General features: G+C 41.3%; 1 long non-coding RNA gene across 1 annotated transcript; it reads left to right on the forward strand.

Moving 5' to 3' along the window:
* The first annotated feature begins 5,331 nt into the window (after nucleotides 1–5,331).
* LOC116738139 lies at nucleotides 5,332–18,226 on the forward strand. Its single transcript, XR_004343784.1, has 3 exons — nucleotides 5,332–5,364; nucleotides 6,792–6,873; nucleotides 15,423–18,226. It is a non-coding gene; the product is annotated as an uncharacterized LOC116738139 (long non-coding RNA).
* Nucleotides 18,227–23,827: the final 5,601 nt, after the last annotated feature.

Raw genomic sequence — 23,827 nt, forward strand, 5'->3', positions numbered from 1 at the left:
AGCTATAACTCTGAAACTACTGATAACTGTGACAGTGATAAATTTGTGGTATTTTCATGACATTTGCTTTGCTTTACTTTGAAGCATCGTTGGCTAAATAGAGTCAGGCACTCTTGCTGTATTAGAAGCCCTACTTTGAGTAGAGTGTTTGTAGAGATTTTTACTCTTAATTTTAAGGGTATTAATTGACAATTTAAAACTGATGTCATGTTGTCAAATTAAAAATTACTCTTAAAGCGTCACCTAGAAATGTTTCTCTTCTCTTCTCTTCTCTTCTCTTCTCTTCTCTTCTCTTCTCTTCTCTTTCTCTCTGTGTGTGTGTGTGTGTGTGTGTGTGTGTGTGTGTATATATATATATATATATATGATCTGGGTGAAATATAAGGAGTCTTGCAACTTTATCAAAAGGTACCATTTTTCTCTAGCCCAGATAATTTTAAAATATCACCCAAAAGAAGTGTAGCTTTTACTTATATAACCTTTTGTGGGTACTGCCTTCTTTCTTCTTTGGTTTTTAAAGGCAGAAAGAAAAAAGTTTCAGGGGGTTACCTTTGATTGTGAGCTACATTAGATTTTTGTACAGTGAGAAATAGATCTGGAAGCCTGTTGCTTAGAAAGAGGAGGCTTGGTTTGAGAGCTAGAAAGCAGGGCAAGGAGCCACGGATCGATGAACTAGACAGGAAATTAAGAAACCATGCAGTGCAACTATCTCATTCTACAGATGAGAAAACTAAGGCCCAGAGAGATGTTGACTGACTCGCCCAAATCAACCAGTGAGTTCACTGTTGGCTCAGGGTAGTGACTCTCCCACAGCTCCGTGAAGTTGCAGTCTCTGTAGAGATCACTACTCTGCCCGGTGGCCTGTTTGCAGATCTCAGTGGAAGGATCTTGGTGTTCTTCCCAGTCACTTGGAAGCGAATCAAAACCTTCACAACAGCTGGACTCTGTGTGACACCCTTTGGTGGTGGCGATCAAAGTCCTCTGCCTGCACTAAACAGCAGCACACTTAGCACACTTGCCAATGAGCAAGTATCTTCCCTGGATTTCAGAGAGTGAAGAGTCCAGGGGATTTCAGGGTCTAGAATAGCACACACTTACTTTGAGGAACTCTCCTCCAACCAATATGAATGTTCAAGTCAGAGCACTGGGTCTGAAAAAGAGTCCTAGGCCGTAAGTCAGTGTGAAACCCAGGGACATCAGGATAGCTAGGACATAGCTTTCAGTAGAACATTCTGATTCTGCTTTGTGAAAATAAGACCGTGTGTGCCCCACCCTTTTAACATTCTTATTATGCTTCCCAGTTTGGAAAGCTCTTTGACATCCTTATATCTTTTTTTTTTTTTTTTTTTGGTAATGTTTATTTATTTTGAGAGAGACAGAGCACAAATCGGGGAGGGGCAAAGAGGGAGGGAGACACAATCCGAAGCAGGCTCCAGGCTCTGAGCTGTCAGCACAGAGCCCGACGCGGAGCTTGAACCCATGAACCATGAGATCATGACCTGAGCCGAAGTCGGACGCTCAACCGACTGAGCCACCCAGGCACCCTAACAGTCTTATTTCCTTTTAGTTTTCCACAGCAACCTTTTGAATATTATTATGATTATATACAGTTGTAAATTCAGCCCAGAGAAGTTAAGTCACTTGGCCAAGGTCTCTCAGCCAAGAAGCAGAAAGTGTATGGACTATGAATGCAAGCTCAGGTCAGCAAGACTCCAAATCTAGTTATCTTAAGAGCTGCCTTTAAAAAGTCAATTCTTTTCTACTCCAGGGTAGAATTAGAGCTGTTTGCCTACTAAATACTCATGAAATTTATCTTTGGAAAACCAGTTCTTCAACAATTCATTATTCAGAGCTGCTACTCCCACTGCTGCTGGTTACGTTAGGTTTGGATCTGCTTAAGGACAAAAATGGGCAATGTATGACTGCTGTGATCTCATTAAGGAGGCACTTTCTGTCAAGAAAGGCAGGAATCTTGCAACCTCTGGGGAAATGAGAAGAAAAAGGGAAGACCCACCTCACCCCCACTGAAGGGTGAAGAAAATGGCTGCTGGTCGAAAACCAGGGTATACGGGCCTCTCTGTTTGAGGACCTCCTTCACCCAAGCCCTGGTGGGGCTTCCTGGTTGAGAAAAGACTAAAGGACAGGGGCCCCATAGGTTTAAATCATTTACAGAGCTGACTGCTGAGTGGTATGGTCCTGGGTGTAAATCTTTTTTTGAATATTTACTCTTGAGAGGCACTGTCTGTACCAGGGTTTGTTTCTGGGTTTGTTTTTGTTTTTGTTTTTGTTTTTTTAGTTTTAACTTTTATTTATTTTATTTTTTATATATATAATTTATTGTCAAATTGGTTTCCATATAACACCAAGTGGTCATCCCAACAGGTGCCCTCCTCAATGCCCATCACCCACTCTCCCCTCTCCCCCACCCCCTATCAACCAACCTTCAGTTCTCTTCAGATCATATAAATCTTTTGCCTTGTACCAGAGTTTTTAAATATGAGCCGTGGATACATTTCCAGAAGGATATTAACTTCCCACAGAAACCTTTTTATTGTGCTACTTAAACTTCCCTGAGCCTCATTTGACCCATCTGTGAAATGAAGGTATTTTATGGTTTTGGTTTTGTGTTTTTTTTTTTTTTTTACACTTTTGTGGAGTCAGTTGCTATGAAATACTAGAGCTTCTATAGAGAAAGGAGCTGCACAAATTCGAGATGTTAGTGCGATCACCAATGTTATTTTTCAGGATAGGAGGAGGAGGGGAATGCCAGTAAACTTTCTCATCATTCCATTAAATTTATCTTTTGAGTGTTCACGTTGTTTTCATTTGTTTACTTTTTTTGGATAATAGAATTTTGTCTTCATAAAGGCTATTAAGTAAAAAAAAAAAAATTTAAATGATATGTATAGTCCAGTCTTGTAATTAGCAGTAATGCACTTTTTATTAAAATTTTGCAGGGCGCCTAGGTGGCTCATTCAGTTAAGCGTCCAATTCTTAATTTCAGCTCAGGTCATGATCTCACAGTCGTGAGATTGAGCCTCGACTCGGCCTCTGAGCTGAGCATGGAGCCTGCTTAAGATTCTGTCTGTCTGTCTGTCTGTCTCTCTCTCTCTCTCTGCCCCCTCTCCCTCCTTCACGTGTATGCACTCAACTCTCTCTCTCTCTCTGTCTCTCAAAAAAGAAAAAGAAAAACATTGCTTTCACAAGAGGGGTACGTTTTTAAGCCTTTCCCCATGAAAATGTACTATTAATTTATTGTTATGTTCTTCACTGTAGGTAAGAGATATAATTTATGTTTTATTTGTATGGATTAGCGTTGCCAGATAAAATACAAGATGCCCAGTGAAATTTGAATTTCAAATATACAATGAAGGAGAATCCAAAATGCAAATTGAACTGGCATCCTGTGTTTTATCTATTAAATCTGGCAACTTGTCTGTAGGTATATCCCCCCAGTTCATTATATTGGTAGCGCTCCGTGGCAGCTAATCAAACTGAGGGCCCCAGTCGCTACTGATGCTGGGGTCATGCTTTCTCCTGGAGACAGGTGTGAGTAGTTTTAGCTCTGTGCCACCACGATCCCAAAGATCAGGCGGCTTTCCTGGAAAGATTTTCAGAATCTATTATCAACGTAATCATCATGAAAATATTTGATGAGAGCACTGCATCACGCTGTATAATAAATTTAAGTAGAAAAGTCAAAGCAGTGGTATTTTCATCAGGGCTTTGGATGTCAGGAGAAAATAGTTCCACACTCAGCGAATATAGATAGGTCTGTTTGGGGCTGTGTTAAATCCAATTGTGTGGAGGTTCTGAATAATCAGGAGTGACAGCATAAGCACTTTCTCTTCAAAGTGATTTTACAGAAAGCATTATTTCCTAAGGAAAGTACACATATAGCCCTCATAATGCTGAAAGAGCACTAATGTATCAATTTATTGGTGCTGGTGTCATGAGCTGGAGTTGCAAATTGTATTCAGATTTTCAACTTCACTCGCAGTTGCTGTTGGGGGAAGTTCCCTTCCCATGATAAAGCTTATTTCAAAAAAATTCTGGAACATTTTTGTAGTTCCCATGTGAGAGAGCCTTCAAGGCTCCTCACAGAAGGTTCTAACTTCACTTTGAGAAGCCAACTCAAACATGATGGAAAACAATGGTTTAGTTTTCCTCAATAAAAAGGGGGGGAAAAAGAATTCGAGTTGGGCTATGTAATTTCAGCTTCCCTAAATAAGCCCTTTGGAAAGTTGTGGGGGGAGCAAGCGTGTGATTTTGGTCTTGGCACACAACTTTGGAACTAACTTTTTTTTTTTTACGTCTACCATGGATTTTCATAACGGATTTCTTCCCTGTACGATTTGTTCCATAGCTAAGTAATGGGTCTGATGTGGATGCCAAATGTTTCAACAACTTTTACTTTCCAGAGGAGGGTTAAATAGTTCTCTTAATAACTTGAAAGAAAAAAAATGTCAAGGTTTACCACAGTTCTTAGTCACAGGCTAAACGTTTTCAAGAGTTGTATTACTTTGAGCTATTTAGTCTCAAGAATCTCCCCCAAGAAGAACAGAGTGTAAGGAGTTCAAAATGGAGTCCTTCCGAAACAGAGATGGCGCTGTTTGCACTGAAGCATGCGTTCGTGTTATCTTGATGTGGTCTTATGTGCTGAATCTTGCTTAGCCCCGTTCATCTGTCACCTGCTCTCCGTAAATCATCTTGGAAGCATCCAGGGTGCTGACTCATGAATCCCTCGTGTTTTCATACCGTTTGTGTTCGTTTTGGTGCCGTTCACGGAGCAGCAGCAGTTATTCCCCTTCTGACTTTAATGAGTATGGACAGATAGGTACATTTTGTGGAGGTGTTTTCCTTCACCATAAGAAGTTATGCTTCATGCGAGCCGGCAGAGTCGTTTTCATTAAAAAGTAAACGCAGAATCAATGGCCATAGCAAATTAATTGCTCTGGCGCTCAGCTCACTCTTGTCTGAGTAGGTTGGCATCACTCTCTCGTGCCTCAAATCTTCCCCACTCTGCCTATAAACGCCGTCATCTCCCCTATTTAAAATGAAAACTGAGAGTCTTCTCTCACCCTGTTTAATTACTGTCCACGCTGCTGCTTTTTACCACAGAAAATCAGTAGGCGATGCTGGCCGTGCCTGTCATCCACGGTTCTGTTGTTCTGGGGTAGGGTCCAGTGCCACTGGCAGCCAAGATTAAGACCGATCCTGCCTCTGCATCACCGTCTCCACAAATGCGTTCCTGGGTACACTGTGAATGATGTGCGTCTCAAGAAGTACACACGGGACGCTTTCTTACCTTTGTCATTGTTTCTTCTCTTCTAGGTATCTCAGTAACGAAGAAGACGCATACATGTAAGTAATGCCTTTTTTTTTAACCCAAAGTTTCTGAAGAGTTGGAATTCGCATATGTCTGGCTGCTGTGACCCTTCAAGTATAAACTAATGTTTCAGCTGTGATCCATGGTCAACAGAGGTCATACTTCTCTACCTGTAGTGGTCGGAAGTGGTACATCTCCACCTGTTTGTACTGAGTGTGTGTTAAAGAGAGTCTAGACATGGTCTGATGAATTCTAGTGATTCAAGTCATTAGTCTTCAGAAAAATCATCAAACCTAGTCAGGAGGATCAATTAATTACTTACTGATCACCCCTATTCTGGATCCTTCAACTGGTATGTTTCTAGGAAACATCACCTTGATTTCTTTTAAACTTTGGTCTCCTTTTCCTCACCACTAGTTCACGATTTAGGCCGTTTTGTACTTGTGTCTGTGGAGCAGAGATACTGACTGGGAATATAGGTGCTGTCGCTCGACCATGAGTGTGGCCCGTGAGGGCCCTGGTAAATGGCATTGGTAGTTTGATGTGGAAATGTGCGCTGGAATTACACTCTGTATTCATCCCCACTTCTCAGGTTCAACTGCTTTCATCAATTGCCTTCATTCGAACTACACCATAAGTTTACAAACTCACGTCAATGTAAAGTGTTGTGATTTTGCAATCCGAGCAATAATGTTTGACTGTGCTTTGAACCTCAGGATGAAACTAATCCGTCATTGATGCAGGCAGTCAACTTTCACTGTACTTGACCAGCATACTTAGACTTTGAATTAATAGTGTCATCAGAATTAGATAACTATTTTAGACCACAGATATGTGCTACCCATGAGATGTGCTTGGGCATCCTTCTAAGGCAAGCTGTGGAGATATTTATGGCACAATTTAGGGCCGACAAAGATGTGTCCCCAAATATTTCCTAATTACGCTTTTAAAATTTTTGGTTTCATGTGAAACATTTGGGGGAAAAAAATCTGTGTAACATCAAAGTAGTTTATCTTGTGCCTCAGTTGATTCTTGAAATCTGCTCTTGGGTTTGTCTGTCTGTCTATCTGTATTTGTAGCAAACAAAAAAAGCAAAACAAAACAAAACAAAAACAAACAAACAAAAGAACACCCCACCAAATTCGATGGTTGCCTGACTCTTAGGGCCCAGTCCTGCAGTCTCTCCACGTGGCTCTCCCATGGGCTTCAATGGAATTTTGTTTGAGGAAAGATGTAAAGGTCGGGTCCGTAATGGACACATGATCAGGACAGCACCTCCATCTCTCAATGCACAGTTCCAGTTGGCTGTCCCTCCATCACGGTAGTCTGTGGCCCTTAGCTTTTTGGGGGTTGTTTTGTCGTCGTTGTTGTTGTTGTTCTTGCTGTTGTCGGTGCATAATTGAGCTCATGATGACTGAGAGATTGACAGTGCAGGAGACTGAAGTCCTCTGTATATCCGCAGGGCAGGCATGGTACAGAGCGCTTCCTTGCACAGCCTTGCCCATGAGCTCGTCCCTGGCCTGGAGGGACCCACTCTAGAGGTGGTAAGTAATTCAGTCTTTCTGCTAGCTCAGTCCTGGGCCTCTCCCGAACAGGAGCGGATGATTATGCCTACTGTTTATGGTGGTTTGGGGTATGGACTCCTGGCCACCTGGCAATACACAGAAAGTCACTGACTATTTGCATTATGACTTGGCTCTTGGATAAGTGGATAAAACCACTAGTTGAACTCCATTGGATACAAAGAGTGCTCCTCAATAAGACAGAGACCAGAGATGTTAGTAACTATATAGACCATCCATCCATGAGGACCTTCAAGGAATTGTCATCCCTGAGACTAATTTCATTTGGCCTATTGCAGAAACAATAACTTGTGGTCACATTTAAAATCATAGGAAGATCTGGATGACAGCATGAGATTGGTGGCTAGTAAAGAAAAACTGGTGTTCCAGGAAGAGGAAATAGAACCAGGTTGGCCCTGCAGCAAAGGCTTAACCAGCTCCATCAGCTATACCTGCTTTAAAACAAAATCAAGATGTAGCCAGAGTGTGTAGATTTTGACTGCCTTTCTAACTATGGAAAACAGCAGGAAAAGTCTTAGACATTAAGCATAAAATAAATGTAGAGAGACTTAAAATAAAGCTCGCTTTATGTAATTTAAATATTAAATTGACCCAAAGAGATCAGAAATCATCTTAGTTTTTGTTTGGTGTTTACTTTGATGATTGAGGGGAGAGGGCCCACGATAAAACAGATCAATGACGACTTGAGAAGAATAGCATCTGAACAGACAGTTGACACAAGACTTTGCACATGCCAAGGAGAAATTGAATTGTCCAAGCTGGCGTGTTAGTGAAAGTCTTCTATGCCACTTAAATGTGGAGATTGTTTTTGTCACCCAACTCAGCAGACAACCCATCATATTTCTGATCTTAGCATCTCTACAGGGCCTACAACTTGTGAGGAGGAAGAAAATCAATCAGTTCTTTCTCCAATAACAGTCACCCAAATGACTTCTTCTTTAGCATCTGTCGGATTTTTCTTGAAAACTGAACTGTCCTAACTTGCCTATAAGTTTTCCTAAGATGTTAAATTCCAGCTCCTCTTAAATCATCTTGACATCTGTTCTTCAAAAAGTTTCACTATCAGTGAACTATATGAATTCATTTTTGTACTGTCTCAAGACTTCCATTTTTAGCCAGTGTTCTGGAAACCCTGGTCAGGGCTTGACTACATAATCATCGACAGCTGAAGTCACCCCACATTAGCAATTTCAGTCTGGGTTTCCTAACTGCCCTCACAGAGAGATGGTTCAACTTACAAATTAACATGTACAGTTGCAGAATATATTATCAGACTAGAGTGTCAGCTCACAGGTACACCAGTCAGAGGTGCGAGAACTACAAAATGAACCTGAGTAGATGTGACACCTGATCATATTTTAGGCCGCCTTGTTATCTGGAAAGCATAGACATTGCTTCCTTAAAAAAATAAATAAATAAAAGTGCTTTGGGTGAGTTGAGCCAGAAAGTCCCAGGAAGGAAAATCTGATTATTAGCTTCAGAGGAATTCACAAGCGGGGTGTTTGGAGAATTCAGATTCTCCTGAATTCTCGAGAAAGGCACTGGTGGTGTTTGTCATTAACTTTACTCGGCCGGTGGGAGAAGGCAAAGTTTTGGGCCTTCTAGTACTAAGTCATCATGACCAAACTGGTCAAAGGAGGCTTTCATTTGTGATATTCTGCAATTGTTGATAGGAAATGTTGCTGTCGGTTTTGGTATGTGAACAGAAAAGGAAGTGTTTACTTGTGGGGTAGGGATATATCAGATAAGTTTTACACCCTGTTGTAGAATTTCAGTTTAATCTTTGTGGTGATTATATAGCACCTGTGTTTGGTTGGACACTTCAAAGATTGGTTTTACTTCGGTATTTCACAAGCTTGTTTTGGTCTCTTTCCTGCTGAAATCGTACCATGTTGGGGAAGTATCTTTTTCATGGCATCAGCTGCTGCTTTGGTTTTTATTTGCCAAGGACAACCGGTCATTTGCCCCTGACTTTTTAATCTAAATCTACCTGGATAGTTCTGCCTACACTAAAATTATAGAAGATGGCAAATTTGGAGGTGAAAAAGTAAAAGAAAAACGCAACAGATCATCTTAGTTGTATCGAGCTGCTAGGAAGGTGAGCACCATGGAGTCAGGAACCTAAGGGAATTTATCAGCCAATCACCCCAACGCAGACCCAAAAGACACCAGGTAGGCTCCTGGATGGTTTGCAGAGGCAACAGATGATTGTGACTTCTTCCTGTTCTCATTCATGTTTATATTCTTTATTCTTCCTGTTGAAGTCTGTTCTGCTTGCTTTCTTCCCTCAGGATCAGGCACTTACAGTCACATGAAAATTGCAGGGGACTCGGTGAGCAGTCAGAAAAATGTATCTGTTTAATCTGAATTCATGTCAGTTTTCCCCAATAAATAGCAAAATAAAATATGCTTCTGAATCTTGTGAAATATTTCAATTTTAACATGAATAGCCATTAAAGGTAATTGAGGACACTTTCCAATGTTTGCTTACAGTGGGCTAATACCTAACATATAAAATTAAAGTGCTATCTTATTTATAAAGAGATTCTAGCTCTCAATAGTAAAAATATTTTAGTACAAATCAGAATATTTCCTTGAGAAATAATCCTTTGTATCCGTAAAAAGAAAAAAAGTGTTTACCACAGTCATTTAAAGTGGAATAGGTTAATGTATTCACTTTTCACCCCTAGAGACTTGGCTTTGAATTTGACTCAGAGAAAATTAGTTTCGAGGCCTCAACCTCCTCTCCTTAGGCATTTGTTGATATCACAAAACCAACCCAACAATTTGTCACGATTGTTGCCATTTACTCAGGAGGTCCGAGAACTAAAATAACCTTATTTGCTCGTTTTCTTCTCTTGTCCTTGAGGCCATTCCTTTTGATTGTAGACTCTTAACGCCACCAAACTTGGGGCTCACCCATAGGATTTTCACAGTCCAGGAAGACGCAGCAACCATTCTTGGCAAAGCTTATGGAAGGTGCTTTGGTTATATAGTTAATAGGTTGCTGTGGCAACCCACGTGACTCAGGGTGTGACTCATAGTAAGTAGAATTTCAATTGCTGCTGGCAGGGTGTTTCATTAGGACAGGCCTGAAAAGAAGCCACACCGAAGTTCTCTTCGTAGGCTTTCATCCAGATTCCATCTACCCATTGAGAGAGAGAAAAGGGGATAACCCAGTGCTCACAAAGTAGCCAGAGGATTCATTTCTTAGCTTGGTGAGGCTACTCTCTGTCCCGGACATAAAGCTGGCTGGTACATGGTCAGAAGTAGATGCTGCCCTCATAGAGGGCTAACCAAATGGGCAGCTGTTTATTGATTACCTACTATGTGCTGACACGTTCTTTGCCCTCAAGGACCTCAAAGACCAGGCTGAAAGTGGGGATGGGGCGAGGGTGGGGTGAGTGGGCTTATATAGTCGCTGAAAACACAAACACCTAGTGTACCATTTGTAAAAGAGACAGCTCACAACTGGAAAGCAGACTGGTAGCTGGACGTGTGGGAGAGGAGAAAAGAATTCCATGATCCGGGATTCGGCTCCTGTGATCCAAGCTTACAGAAGGATGAAAGGAAAGGGATAGATTTAACTCTGGGTGCTGAAGGCTCTCCCTCTTGCACATCTCCCATTCTCACCCAAAGTAACACCTGTTCAGTCCCTTCAAGATCATCCAGTTCAGGGAAGTAAAAATCCCTCGTCCTGCCTGAAAATGTTTGCCTTGTTTAGACTCAGCCTGTGTGGCTGTAGCCAACCCTGCCTGAGCTTAACAGGATTTCTGTCTCATCATATTAAGATATAAATGGACTGCACTTGGCCCTGCCACTCAGTTCTTCCAAGGGAGAAGATTTACATAGTCTGAAAACCCACAGTTCATTCCATTAAAAAAACAACAACAACAGAATATTAGCTAAGTGTTTCCATCCGAGCATCCAGTTGACTCAAATTTGCTCTGTTCGTAGACATCAGATCCATGAATTGAATTTGGAAAAGTACTTGTGTTCGCATTTCATAACACAGGTTCACAAGGGTGTATTGAGATGGTGAGGTCACTGTAGGGGGAAGACACAAATGCCTAGCCTATCAGGTGCTAGTATGTACTTGATAGATTATATATTTAATAAAACTCTGATACATGGTTGGGTTGATCTTTAAAGAAGGCTGGGTGTCTATCACAGAGTTTCGTGTTACTTTTGTTTTAGTCATGGCAATAATATGGAGTAGCAGTAGAAGTACCCGTAGATGTAGTAACAGCAGGGTAGGAACTGCCACCCCTGGGGCACCTGGCTGACGCTCAATGGGTTGAGCGTCAGACTTCAGCTCAGGTCATGATCTCACAGTTTGTGAGTTCGAGCCCCACATCAGGCTCTGTGCTGTCAGCACGGAGCCTGTTTTGGATCCTCTCTCTCTCTCTCTCTCTCTCTCTCTCTCTCTCTCTCCCTCCCTTGCTCCCTGTCCCTCTCCCTCCCTCCCTCCCTCCCTCAAAAATAAATAAACATTAAAAAAGGAACTGCCACCCCTGAGCAATTAATTCTGATACTCCAGGTGTTGTGTTTAGCACTTTATGTGCATTATCTCATTTAATCTTCTCATCACCTCCATGAGCTCTGTACCACATATGTCCCCAGCTTGTATGAGAAAATTTATCTGAGGGATCAGCAAGTAAAGGAGCAAAAAAACTTGCAAACTCATCCAGCTGGTGACAGGCAGAGCCGGGACGCAGAGAAGATTGAGTCCTCGCACGCACAGAAATGCCACACCATTATCTCCAGTATCAGCATTAGGTAACGTCGTGGAACACTTACAAAGTGCTAGATGCTTTTCTGAGCACTTTGCACATGTTCGTTTATTTCATCTTTGCCACAACCTTGTGATGTAGGTCTTGCTGCTACCCCACTCTCCAGGTAAAAGCTGAGCCCCAGACGTCTCCAACTAGCTAGTATGTGATGGAACAGGATTAAAGCCACTCCACAGAGCCTAAATGCTCCTACAGTAACAGAGTAGACTTCCACTCTAGACTATAGCAAGAAAGTCAAGTGTAACAGCCATTCCTACAACTGATTCAGGTTCTTTAAACTTACAACTATTTTACCCGTAAAGGCTTCTAAGCTTGGTGAACGAACTGATGATAACAAAAAAGGGGGGGGGGGGGAAATGTTATTCCTACTATATGAAAAAATTCATGTAAACAAAGCAGTGTACATAAAACCATGCAGCCTTCTTACTTTAAAATGATCATTACTTCTGTTTTTAACGATCTAACCTAATTTGGCAAAGAACTGGCATCCACTTAATATCACTGTTCATACAACTCAACTGATTCTGTAATAGCTCAAAATGGTTACTTTTGATTCTAAGATACTTATGTCCCCCACAATAATAGTAAAGTGTATTTCTTTTGGCACGAATCCATTTTTCACTGCAACTAAGTCTTTAATAATGGACCTTAATAACATATATAATAAATTTGTGCATTATTCTTTTGTCAGACCAACTGATAATTCACGTATAGCTTTCATTACCACTAAGAGGTAGTATGATTCAGGACACTGTGGTTTCCCTGAACCGTAACCAAAAACAAACAAAACCATGAAGGCAACAAGAATGCCCAGAGGGTTGAAATATGTATCAAAACCATCCACACAAGAATTAAACATCTAGGTTTTGAGTATGCTTGTGCATACCTGAATTTAGAATTGGATTTATGGTTATATCAGCTTCTCTGTTTTTTGGGATCTGCATCCAAAGGAATAAAAACAGAGGAAAAACAGATGCCAATGTGTTTGAAGTATGAAAAAAGTTATTGTTGTACATTAATTTCTTTATAAATTACACAAAATTTTTTGTAGCAACTCTGTCAGCTACTCTGCCAGGAAATTAGTTTATTTGTAGTCACATGGTCCCTTTTGATTGTAATTGATGCCTGTATCTGCATATTATGGTAACTAAGGTTCTGATTTCCAACCTACCCAATTACCCTTTTTCCTGGGGCTTCCCAGGATTCTTTACAGTGGAAAGTTCTCCACCTACTTCACCTCCACCTCTGAGTAAAGTTTGTCTATGTAGGAGTGATAGCTTTTCCCTTGTTTTACTTTGTTGATCTCCTAGGTAAAACTCCTAATGTCTTAAGTAGTTAACAGCCAAGCATAATGACTGGAAGGCATATTGAGGAGTAGAAAATGCTGGATTGTGTAGGATTAAGCTTCAGATTCAGCAAAAGAGACTCCGTAAATCTTTGCTTAAAATTTTGTTTTTTGGGGGCGCCTGGGTGGCTCAGTCAGTTAAGTATCTGACTTCAGCTCAGGTCATGATCTTGTGGATTGCCAGTCTGAGCCCCATGTCGGGCTCTGTGCTGACAGCTCAGAGCCTGGAGCCTGCTTCAGATTCTGTGTCTCTCTCTGTCTCTGCTCTTCCCCCTCTCACACTCTGTCTCTCTGTCACTCTCAAAAATAAACATTTAAAAAAATAAAAATAAAATAAAATAAATAAAATTTGTTTTTGTAGGAGAGAGGGAGGAAATTGTATGGTAGGTAACCCAGATACCTGTAATACTAAGATCTAAGGAAGGAAAGCTGGAAAAGCAGACCACAGGCACGCCCTGTAGAAAGAGCATGGGGCTAGGGGTCAGACTGATCTTTTTAGCTTGGTATTTCCAACCCCTCTTCTGTGCCTAGCACTGTGTTAGGTATAGAAAGTTTAAGTCATAACCCTCACTGTCCAATAGCTTAGTCTGCATCTGAGGAGAAAGGACAGACCTGTTTGAGCAACCTGTAGTAATGAAGGAATTGCAGGAAAATGGAGGGTTATGATGCAAGTCGGATTATCTGTATGCATTGGGGATGCTAGTAGTGAGCTGAGCTTGTTCTGGAATGGTAGCAATGATTAGGTGTTTGATCAGGTGGATCAAGGCGGGGAGGGGGGGCAGTGGAGGATGATTGTGTAGACCTGTCTGACTAGAATAGAGTATTAGCAAGGAAAAGGAAGGACAAGAAGAACAGTGGTAAGGTCCTGGCTTTATCTCAGGACCAATGGGGAGCCACAGAATGTGTGTGAAAAATACACTGACCTTTAAATAATGCTTTTATTGCCACAGTCATTTAGTGAGCGTTACATAAAGCAGACGTTCCATACTTCAGTCCCGTCTCCAAAATCAGACAGAATTCTCATCCTTAGATAGAGGTTCTTCTCTGGCCTTTCTTCTGATTAACTGTATAGCGGAAATGCTCATTGAGCAGGACAGATCTAGTCCGAAAAGAGAAGGCTGTTCTGATTATTAAAGAAAAAAGAGTGTTTTATTTTTTCTCCATCTTCCCAGTTTCAAGGTCTAATTGTAAGACCAGTTCTTGCCATTTCATTGAAATCAGAGGAATGAAATAAGCCTAAAAAATACATGTGCACTTTGAATTGTGTGGCTGATGGTTCTCCTTGCTTTCTTTCGTTCCCACTGCTAATTGGATCCTACTGTAATACCAGGAGCCTATGTCTTTCCGACCCGTTATAACTCGACCATATGTAGCTTTGTAAAAATTTGAAGCCCAGGTTCCACATCTTGTTCACACCTTAGGCAGGCAAAGTAGACTGTATTGACTGTGACGTTTTCATCAGCACAAAGAATTCTCTCCCTCACATGGCTAGACAATACAAGAGGATGATTGTACTTCCTTTTCTCTTTGTGGGTATTTCTTAATTTTCCCAGAATGAGTCTCTATTGTTTCACTTAAAGAACAGTAAGATTCAAATGAGGCATTTTCATCAGCTGCATGTTCACAGAAGTCTTCAGGATATAATGAACTATAGCGCATTACCTTTTCTGTCTCTCTGAACGTGGTATCTATCTTTTTGTGTCGACAAAACTGAAAATTCACTTTCCCTCCCCAAGTTGGGGCATCGGGATAATTGATTGTTACCAGTCTCTGCTGTTAGTAGACAAGATAACACCACTGCCTCTGGAGAACGGGTAAAAACTAAACTCTGTCCCCCGAGGCCAATGAAATCGCTGTTTGGTCCCTTGTGTGAAACTTCCTAATAACTTAACTGGGCAGCCTCTGGGTCCCTGGAGGGTTTCTCCACAAGAGTATTCCCTCTCTTTGTTAAGATTGCTTATTAAAAATGATTTTATAATGAAGTTGCCTCAAATAGCTGCTCTTTTCCTGGTTGTCCTTGAAGCTGTGGTGAAGAATCTTAGAGACAACTGTCTAGGGTTTTCCTCCTTGTTAAAAACTTCTCTCTTACCACTGTTACTCTTGATTTTTAAGGAGACAAAGTCTAACTGACACAAGTCCCTCTCCGGTTGATTATGTCGCTTAAAACCCTGTGCAAGGCATTATTGGTAGTTAAGCTTGTCATTTGGGCTCAGGAATCGAATTGATCTACATGGATGGAGGACATTTAAGTCTGCAGTGGGAACAAGGCTGTCGGGCTTCCCCGGAAGAGCAGTGGCTGGGGAATGCTCTTGCTAACTCTGCCCCTGACTCCATCACAATGATATCCAATTATTTTCTCTCTTTGGTCCTAGATTTCTCCTATCTGCAAACTAACCAGTTTCCTGCCATGAGGAACTGTCATGAAGAGGAATCAAATAATAATAAAAAAAAATTAGTAGTGCATTCTTTTCTATCCATGTGCTGTATAAGTTCAAAGACTTCTAATAAATGTAGGCAATTGGAAGAATCAGGGTGTTGTTGTTGTTGTTGTTGTTGTTGTTGTTGCTGTCCACATCATCGTCTTGGCTCTTTGGCTTGAAGAGGCTTCAATATGCTGGTGTATTTAATATGAAAAAGATAAAGCAGATGTCAATAGGGCTTACCATTGGGAACATCTACTTCAGACTTGGTGTCCCAATGGCCAGGTGACTCAGGAAACGGCAAACCATATAAAGTTGTTAGTGACAGATGCCGCTTGAAATATTTTTCTAACTCGAAAGCTTGTCAGGCGGTAAATCTACAGAGCAGAGTGTTCAAGATGCAGGTCGGCCCTCCTTTGGCTTTGTGAGTACAGTACATCACCAAGAGTCAGAGGGACCATCGTGAGTCTTTTAGCGGAGAGATCAGTGTGGTCTAGTTGTGCTAAGAATTACTGTGCGCTAAGCTGTGTTAAGAACATGCCTTGGCTAAACTCTGTCCTCCAAGACCAGGTGTGTTAGAAAATACTGTCTTTGTACTCAGCAAGTCCTGTTCCCTCCTTTCTCAAATAAAAAGAAGAAAACAAAAAGAAAACCGATGACCTGCTCTGGTTTCCCATTGCCAGCAGGACCTTCTCATTCCCCCTCCTTAATAACCTCGTAGGGCTTTCCGTTGCCTCGGGAGTCTACACTTCTTAGTATGGCTCTCAAGGGCTTTAGCAATCTGATCTTAATATTTCCACCGCTCCTTCCTTGACTTGTAGGCTGGCAGTTTCTGCCATCCTCGGTGACCAGTTTCTACATGACTGTACAGGGGGCATACCTCAGTGCCTTTGCTTCTGTTGTATCTTGTTTGTCCTGGAATGTCCTGCACCAACTGCTGCACCTGTAGAATTCTTATTGCTCCACCAAAGGCCAATACAAATAGCATCTGCCATGGAAAGCCTTCTGCAACCCCCACCCTCTTTGTTAAACTATTAACTGCAGCTTCTCTGCTCCCACAGTACATTATTAAGGTGGCAGTACAGAAAGTATATTGTAAATCGTTGTTGTTTATGTAGCTTTGTCCTAGATATGGTTTAATTATCTTTCTATCCCTTAGGCTTAGCAGAATGATTGGTATGTACTATGTGTTCATTTAATATCTGTGTATTTTAAATAAGTGTGTGTGTGTCTGTGTGTGTGTGTACAGACACAATATTATGACCTCCCGTTCTTCTTGCAAATTTGAGGCTAGGGAAGAATAATGATCTTTTCATTATTAACAGCTGAAAGGAAGAACAGATATTTAATATTTGAAATTGTATTGTGAGATTCGTACTATATTATTTTGGAAACCAATACTGCAACTCAAAGGGCTTCTTGATGTCTGGCAACTTACCATATGTATCTCGAGTCTCAGTTTTAGCACTGCTTGCTTTAAAGTTTTGGTTTCTTTTCTTAATATTTAAGTCAGAATCTCATCCAGAAGGCTTAAAAGTACTTATTTTTAGTCTAAGATGAAAAACATGTTACTTTTCTGAGTGACCTCTTAAGCACCATTTGTTTGCATTATCAATACAAGATTTTATAAACCAGATGATCAACTCTATAGAGTAAAAAGTAAAGAGTCATTTTCACTTACCTTTGGCATCTATTTAAAGGCAGAGGAGAAAACATATCTTTGAGAGCAAAGCATTGGCCATTCTTTCCACCCATGGAGAGAGTACATTCTATCAAGGAAAATATCCTACGTTTGTCTGATCTATGGAGGGAAAAGCGATCCTAATGTGTTAAACAATTTGGGAAGTGGATGTCTTGATAATCCTAGATTATTCACTGAGTCTTAAGGTAAATTCCAGAAGTAAATGGCATTTATTTGTTCAAAGTGCAAACACGTGACATGGCTATGTTTTTCTGGCCTGGAATGTAAGTATGTTTCCTTAGCTTCGCAGGGACCACTGATTTCACAACGCTGGCCCTCTTCAGAAGTAGCTGCACACAACCATGCTTTCCGTCTGCTCTTCCTTGGAATCCTCTGCCTTTTCAGCTTTCTGAGCAGCTTCCTCACTTCTTTTGTTTGTAACTCTTTCTGGAGTCCAAACAAGAGGAGCCAAATCATCCCCTGCAGTATCAATTGCTTGAGTGGAAACCTTGCTTTGTAAATGAGAGGGTGAGATGTGACCCAATAACAGAGTCTATTTTTATTTTAATTTTAATTTATTTCCTGGTGGCCCTTTATGCCTCCTTAGGCGATGACCTAACCAATTCTATCTTAACACTGATTTTTTGTTTCTTCCAAGGTCAAAAAGCACGTTGGAATCATTATGACAGGAGAGTAAATGTTTTCTTGCCTCTAATGGAAAGTCCATCTCTTCATATGAAATGTAAAGTCTGGTTTTCGCAGCTTTACGAAGCGCAGCTTTTCTCTCGTGAGGCTTCTATTAGCAAGCTAACAGAGAACAGGGGGAAGAAAGATCTTTGATTTTTGATGGAAACACCATCTCTTGTAATCTCTTTCATCCCTCTCCTTTCTCAGATGGGAGTCTTTAATAACGCAGCCAAAGGAACTGTCTTCATTTTGTGCTGCAGTTTCACATAGCAAAGTGCAATCAAAAGTCAAAACTGTCCTAGAAGGCGCTCAACCTGTGGTTTTCCAGGTTGGAAAAGGGAAAGCTGTTACACCATCACACGTAGACATGTGTCCCCATACTACCGCCCCCCACCAAAAAAAAAAAAAAAAAAAGTTCTGGCTGTTAGCTCTAAATCAAAGAACTTTCCATGGCCTGATTTGTGGAAGTTACCTAATCCTACCTATAATTGGGGTGATTTGAGAGACGGGAAAATGTTCTCATTTTCATTATGGGAGTCACTGGGGGACAGTGTCATTGAGAAGAATATGTTCTTTTTGCCCTAAATTGCTTTACCTGAGTTGCTATTGGTATGTTTCACTTAAGTTAGATTTCTAATGAACAAAATGACCAGTATGGGTCCCTTTCTCAGAGATTCTACTAGTGCTTAAGCTAGTCTTTAATGGTCAGTGAGCTTTCCTTCATTCCATCTCAGAGTTTTACTTCTAAGGAAAAATTCTAGAGGGTTGAGTTAATATGCCCCTGGAACACAGAAGAGTCAGCTTCTAACATTCTGCGTATGGTCAAAGGATCTACATACTGTCCATGATTCGTCTATGTTAATACAATGGTAATACCTCATCATGAAGTTTTTTACATTGTATGATCACCACTGAGTGAGCTCACCTTGTAATGCCAGACTTCGGAAACTTCTGGAACCAACCCTCTTCGCACAGAGGCTGGGCTGGATCTACCTCACACTGAATAAAGTGAAGTTCTCCCATAGTCTCATCTAAAATTCACAATTTCTCCCAGCTTGTCACCCCTACCATTAAATAAATTGGGCTGAGATTGGGTTCCCCAGAGAGTAGACTCTGAGATTTGCATACAGGAAGTTGATCAGGGAGTGCTTCTAGGAACACCACCTGTGAGGGGTGAAGGAAGCTGCATTGGGCAGGAGAAACTGGACTGTCATGCATTTGTAGCCTGAGTTCAGCACATGCAGCAGGGAGATGAGAAGCAGGGGTAACCCTTGAGAGATGTCCTAAATCGAGGCGAGGAGGCTGGATATTTTACCCTGCATCACCCAGCCACCGGATGCCAGCTGCCCACAGGGAAAGACATAATATTGGGCAAGGCAGCTCCCTTTAGCTAAAAGCAAGTCTCAGTTGTGAGCCACTGACAGTCCACACTCAAGGCCCCCAAGGAGAATAAGGATCTCAGTCCTGGTGGCAGCAAAGGATTTGGGTGGCACGCCACAGTATCATTATACAGGGGCCAAAAAAGACATTAAATTTCACTTTTGGGAAAAAATGTTTTCTGTGTTTGAAATGACACACATTTTATTGCTTAGCTAGGATGTAAACTAATAAAAATATATGCTTGGCCTCAGCATTATGGTATACCAGAATTGCAAATGCTGAAGAAAAAAATAGTATTTTTTTTCTGTTGAATAAGATTCTTCGTTAGAATTTCTGGTCCTGGATGTGTGCGTTATAAATCATATGTTTGTGCAATTTCACGTAATGTTTTATTTTTCCACACGTGGACATTCCAGAGAGTTAACACATTTTTCTCAATTATAAAAATAAATAACACATTTCCAACTCTTTTGGCTCATGTAAAATGAATTCATATAGGAATAAAGAGAATGCTTACAAAGAACTAGTTATACATATTACCTGTTACTTTTTGGATTTTGACAGTCTACTGTCTTACATTTGAGGTACAGTATCTGAAGTATATTGCAGGGCCTGTTTGTGTATATAGTATCTCTCTTTTTATGAAATTCCACCCTCGTTTTGCCTGTTAGCAACTACTTGCAGGATTAAGCTGGAGATTAGTGGTGGCTGCAAACATGAGAACCATCATGAGCCAATAATCCCATCTCCCAACTATTGCCTTCTAAGAAAAAGCTTCTCAGTAGTAATTAGTGATAAAGTACAGAATGAGTTTTTGTTTCATTCCTCAGAATTTTCACATAAACTCTGATTTAGTGAAATTTGACTTCAATTTTAATTCTGAGAATAAGAGATCCCAGGGGCGCCTGGGTGGCTCAGTCGGTTGGGCATCCGACTTCGGCTCAGGTCATGATCTCACAGTCTGTGAGTTTGAGCTCCGCGTCAGGCTCTGTGCTCACAGCTCAGAGCCTGGAGCCTGCTTTGGAGTCTGTGTGTCCCTCTCTCTGCCCCTCCCCTGCTCATCCTCTGTTTCTCTCTGTCTCAAAAATAAATAAAAACATTTTAAAATTTTTTTAAAAAAGAAAAGAATAAGAGATCCCAATATGAGAAAAAGCAATCCAAACTGTGTTCGTGGAGTACTGTAGAAAGAACTGAGTGTTTCCACTCTTTCCACCTTGCTTCAAAATACATCTCTCAACAGCAACACCAGCGTCCTAAAGCTCCAAATTTTTCTTCATGGAATTGCCATAGTTTAGAATACCCCTCTTCCCTCCAGAACCAGAAGCTTGAGATACCTTGCAGATCTGAACAAGGGCTTTCCAGTTTCACAGATCCTGAAGTTTCAGACAAATATCTGAACTTGTAGAGTTCAGATAGAGTCAGGGTTTATCTAAATGGAATTCAATCTGTATTGCTTTCCTGGATTTAGTTTCTATGCCTCTGCTTGGAAAGGAGGGGCCCTTTCAGGTTGATAATGAAGTTAATTCAGATTATTCTTTCCTTTACTCAAAGAGAATCAATAGATTGGAGAAACTCTTTACCTGGTCTAAAAGCTTCCATGGTTCCAACAGCTCCTACCTGGGAACATCCCCAGCCATTCTTTTGGAGATCCCTGTGTCTGAGCCCTGTGAAAGCGATTCTGATGGTGCCCATGGACATCAGTGGCAGCCTGATCCGTCTGGCCTGGGTATTACCATAATAATTACAAGGTCCTGACAGCAGCTTTTCAAGTGGCAAAATTATTGAGAGGACAGTCTCCTGTAACTCACTCTTGGGAGAGGAGTGGAGTCCCCTGTATGCTCTACCAAGTAACCCATCTAAATTTGCCCTTTCACGATGTCTGATCCATCCCATCCAATGACATGCATTGTGTAACCACTCCACATCTTTAGAAAACATACTGATAGTGTAAATTACAGTGGTTTTTTAATATAAAGGTAGCTAATGAGCTGAAATGCATTATGATTGCTATTTCAATGGACAGGATGAATCTGCTCCTTAATTTTTTCCTTGCAGGGGGGAGACTCTCTTCTCTCTCTCTCTCTCTCTCTCTCTCTATATATATATATATATATCTATATAGATATATATAGATATAGATATATATCTATATATATATATTTTTTTTTTTTTTGCCTGAATTTCAGTGAGTGATTCACATTACTGTCAATTACACGCCCTTATTATGTATTACAGCCACCAGGCAGCTGTCCAGGAAAACACAAGTCTGAAAGTGCTTCTCTTTTAAGAAAATTAAATTCATGGTTGCTCCTCCTTTGGGCATGGGCAACAGGCAGGAAGCCTCCACTTTCTTGCCAAAGAAAGGGATAAGGCCTTGCCTACTTTATCTGGATTAAATACCCACTCTGACATCTTGAGATCTTGATACCAATGCCCAGATGCAGGGCTTGGTTTGGGTTTCTAAATACTCTTTTTTATTTGTTTGTTTCAGCGTGTGTAACAAAACACAGACTGGTGTTATAAAACAGTATTTCTAGTTATGAGTCACAGCATTGCCTGTGCATTACCAGAAAGGCTGTGTGAAGTCTGAATGGAGAAACTGTTCACTTTCCTCCTTCCCAACAGGCAGAGTCTATGACAGCTTAGGGCTCTTAGCCCTATTTGCAAAGCTAGCCCCGTTGTCGCCATATTCAGTCGCATGTCTCTTTTTTGAAGTTCGGGTGAAACTACATCTGAAAACTACATCTACTATTCGGCTGCTCTACAGTCCCAGAAATTCTGCTTTTATATGGGCAAATGAGGGCTGCTAGGCTTTCTCAGATGTATTCTTCCTGGGAATGTTACAGAATGTAAAAATACGGTCTCTATGGTGAGTGGGTAAAGTTGCCTAAATAGTTCATGCATTTGAGAAAACTGTGAGAATTAGTTGATATATTTCCAGTTCAGAGTTTTCAACGTTTATTTATTTTGGGGACAGAGAGAGACAGAGCATGAACGGGGGAGGGGCAGAGAGAGAGGGAGACACAGAATCGGAAGCAGGCTCCAGGCTCTGAGCCATCAGCCCAGAGCCTGACACGGGGCTCGAACTCCCGGACCGCGAGATTGTGACCTGGGTGAAGTCGGACGCTTAACCGACTGCGCCACCCAGGCGCCCCTCCAGTTCAGAGTTTTTAACTTCATTTGTATCTGATTCTTAGAATCAGACATTTCAAATAATGAAATATTCAGTAGCTTTGAAGCTGGGCTTCACACAATCTGTGTTCCAGATACATTGTGCCTAAGTGATGTTGGAATCTTAAATAAATATTTGAAAGACAAAGGATTGTGAATTGAGTGCAATCACTTTCACCTCTGCCCTTGTTTAGAAGCAGATTCAAGCCAAAAATTGAAAAAAATAGTTTTTTTTAGGTGATGGATGAAATTTAAATATGCACTGTTATTTTAGATGATACTAAGGAATTATTTCTTTAATACTGTCAGGTGTAATCATGGCTTGGTAGATGTTTCTTTTTTTTTTTTTTTTTAATTTTTTTTTTCAACGTTTATTTATTTTTGGGACAGAGAGAGAGACAGAGCATGAACGGGGGAGGGCCAGAGAGAGAGGGAGACACAGAATGGGAAACAGGCTCCAGACCCTGAGCCATCAGCCCAGAGCCTGACGCGGGGCTCGAACTCACGGACCGCGAGATCGTGACCTGGCTGAAGTCGGACGCTTAACCGACTGCGCCACCCAGGCGCCCCTAGATGTTTCTTTAAAAATCTCTATCAGAGGGGCACCTGAGTGGCTCAGTCAGTTGAGCATCTGACTTCGGCTCACATCATGATCTCACGGTTTGTGAGTTTGAGCCCCGCCTCCGGCTTGTTGCTGTCAGTGCAGAGCCCGCTTTACGTCTTCTGCCCAGCCTGCCATCCACCGCCCCCCCCCCAGCCTCTCTGCCCCTCCTCCACTTGGGCACGCACGAAAAGTCTCTATCAGAGATGAACACTATAGTAGTTATGGGTGAAATGACAGGATATCTGAGATCTACTTTAAAATTATCCGGGAAAAATATATTGAGGTGAGACTAGGCACAGGTGAAGCAGGAGTAGCAAAACATTTGTTTTACCAGGAGGGAGAGGGGGAGTGCATGGAGCTGTATAATACTATTCAAGTTTTGCATAAGCCTGAAAATTTTTTAACAGATTACCTTTTTCTCACCTTCTTGTCATCTGTGATTTCTGAGATGATTATATTGACATAGACGGTTTGACCATTTGGGTAATTAGTCTTTGATGAGAAAAAAATGACACCGATGAGCCTCTCAAGTTCAGAAGGTTGATGGTGATCTCTCATACTCCATAAATCCCTGCATCTCTATAAAAACTCCGCGTTGTTAGCATCCATGTGAATAAAAACTACCGCGTATAACAAGGTTCCCTCACCTTCGCTTCAGGTTGGAAAAAAGGTAGGAGTGTTAGTTGCTCTTGTTCTTCTGTCTTTTCAGTGTTCTGGTCATATAGACCCAGATTTGAGAGTGGACCAGAGAGTTCATCTGGTGGTCCCCACCTCCCATATTCGAGATGGGGCGGGGGGGACATTTTCACCAGGAGGTATAAAGTGTCTTATTCA

The sequence above is a fragment of the Lynx canadensis genome, chromosome B3, assembly GCF_007474595.2.
Source record: "Lynx canadensis isolate LIC74 chromosome B3, mLynCan4.pri.v2, whole genome shotgun sequence".
NCBI lineage: Eukaryota > Metazoa > Chordata > Mammalia > Carnivora > Felidae > Lynx > Lynx canadensis.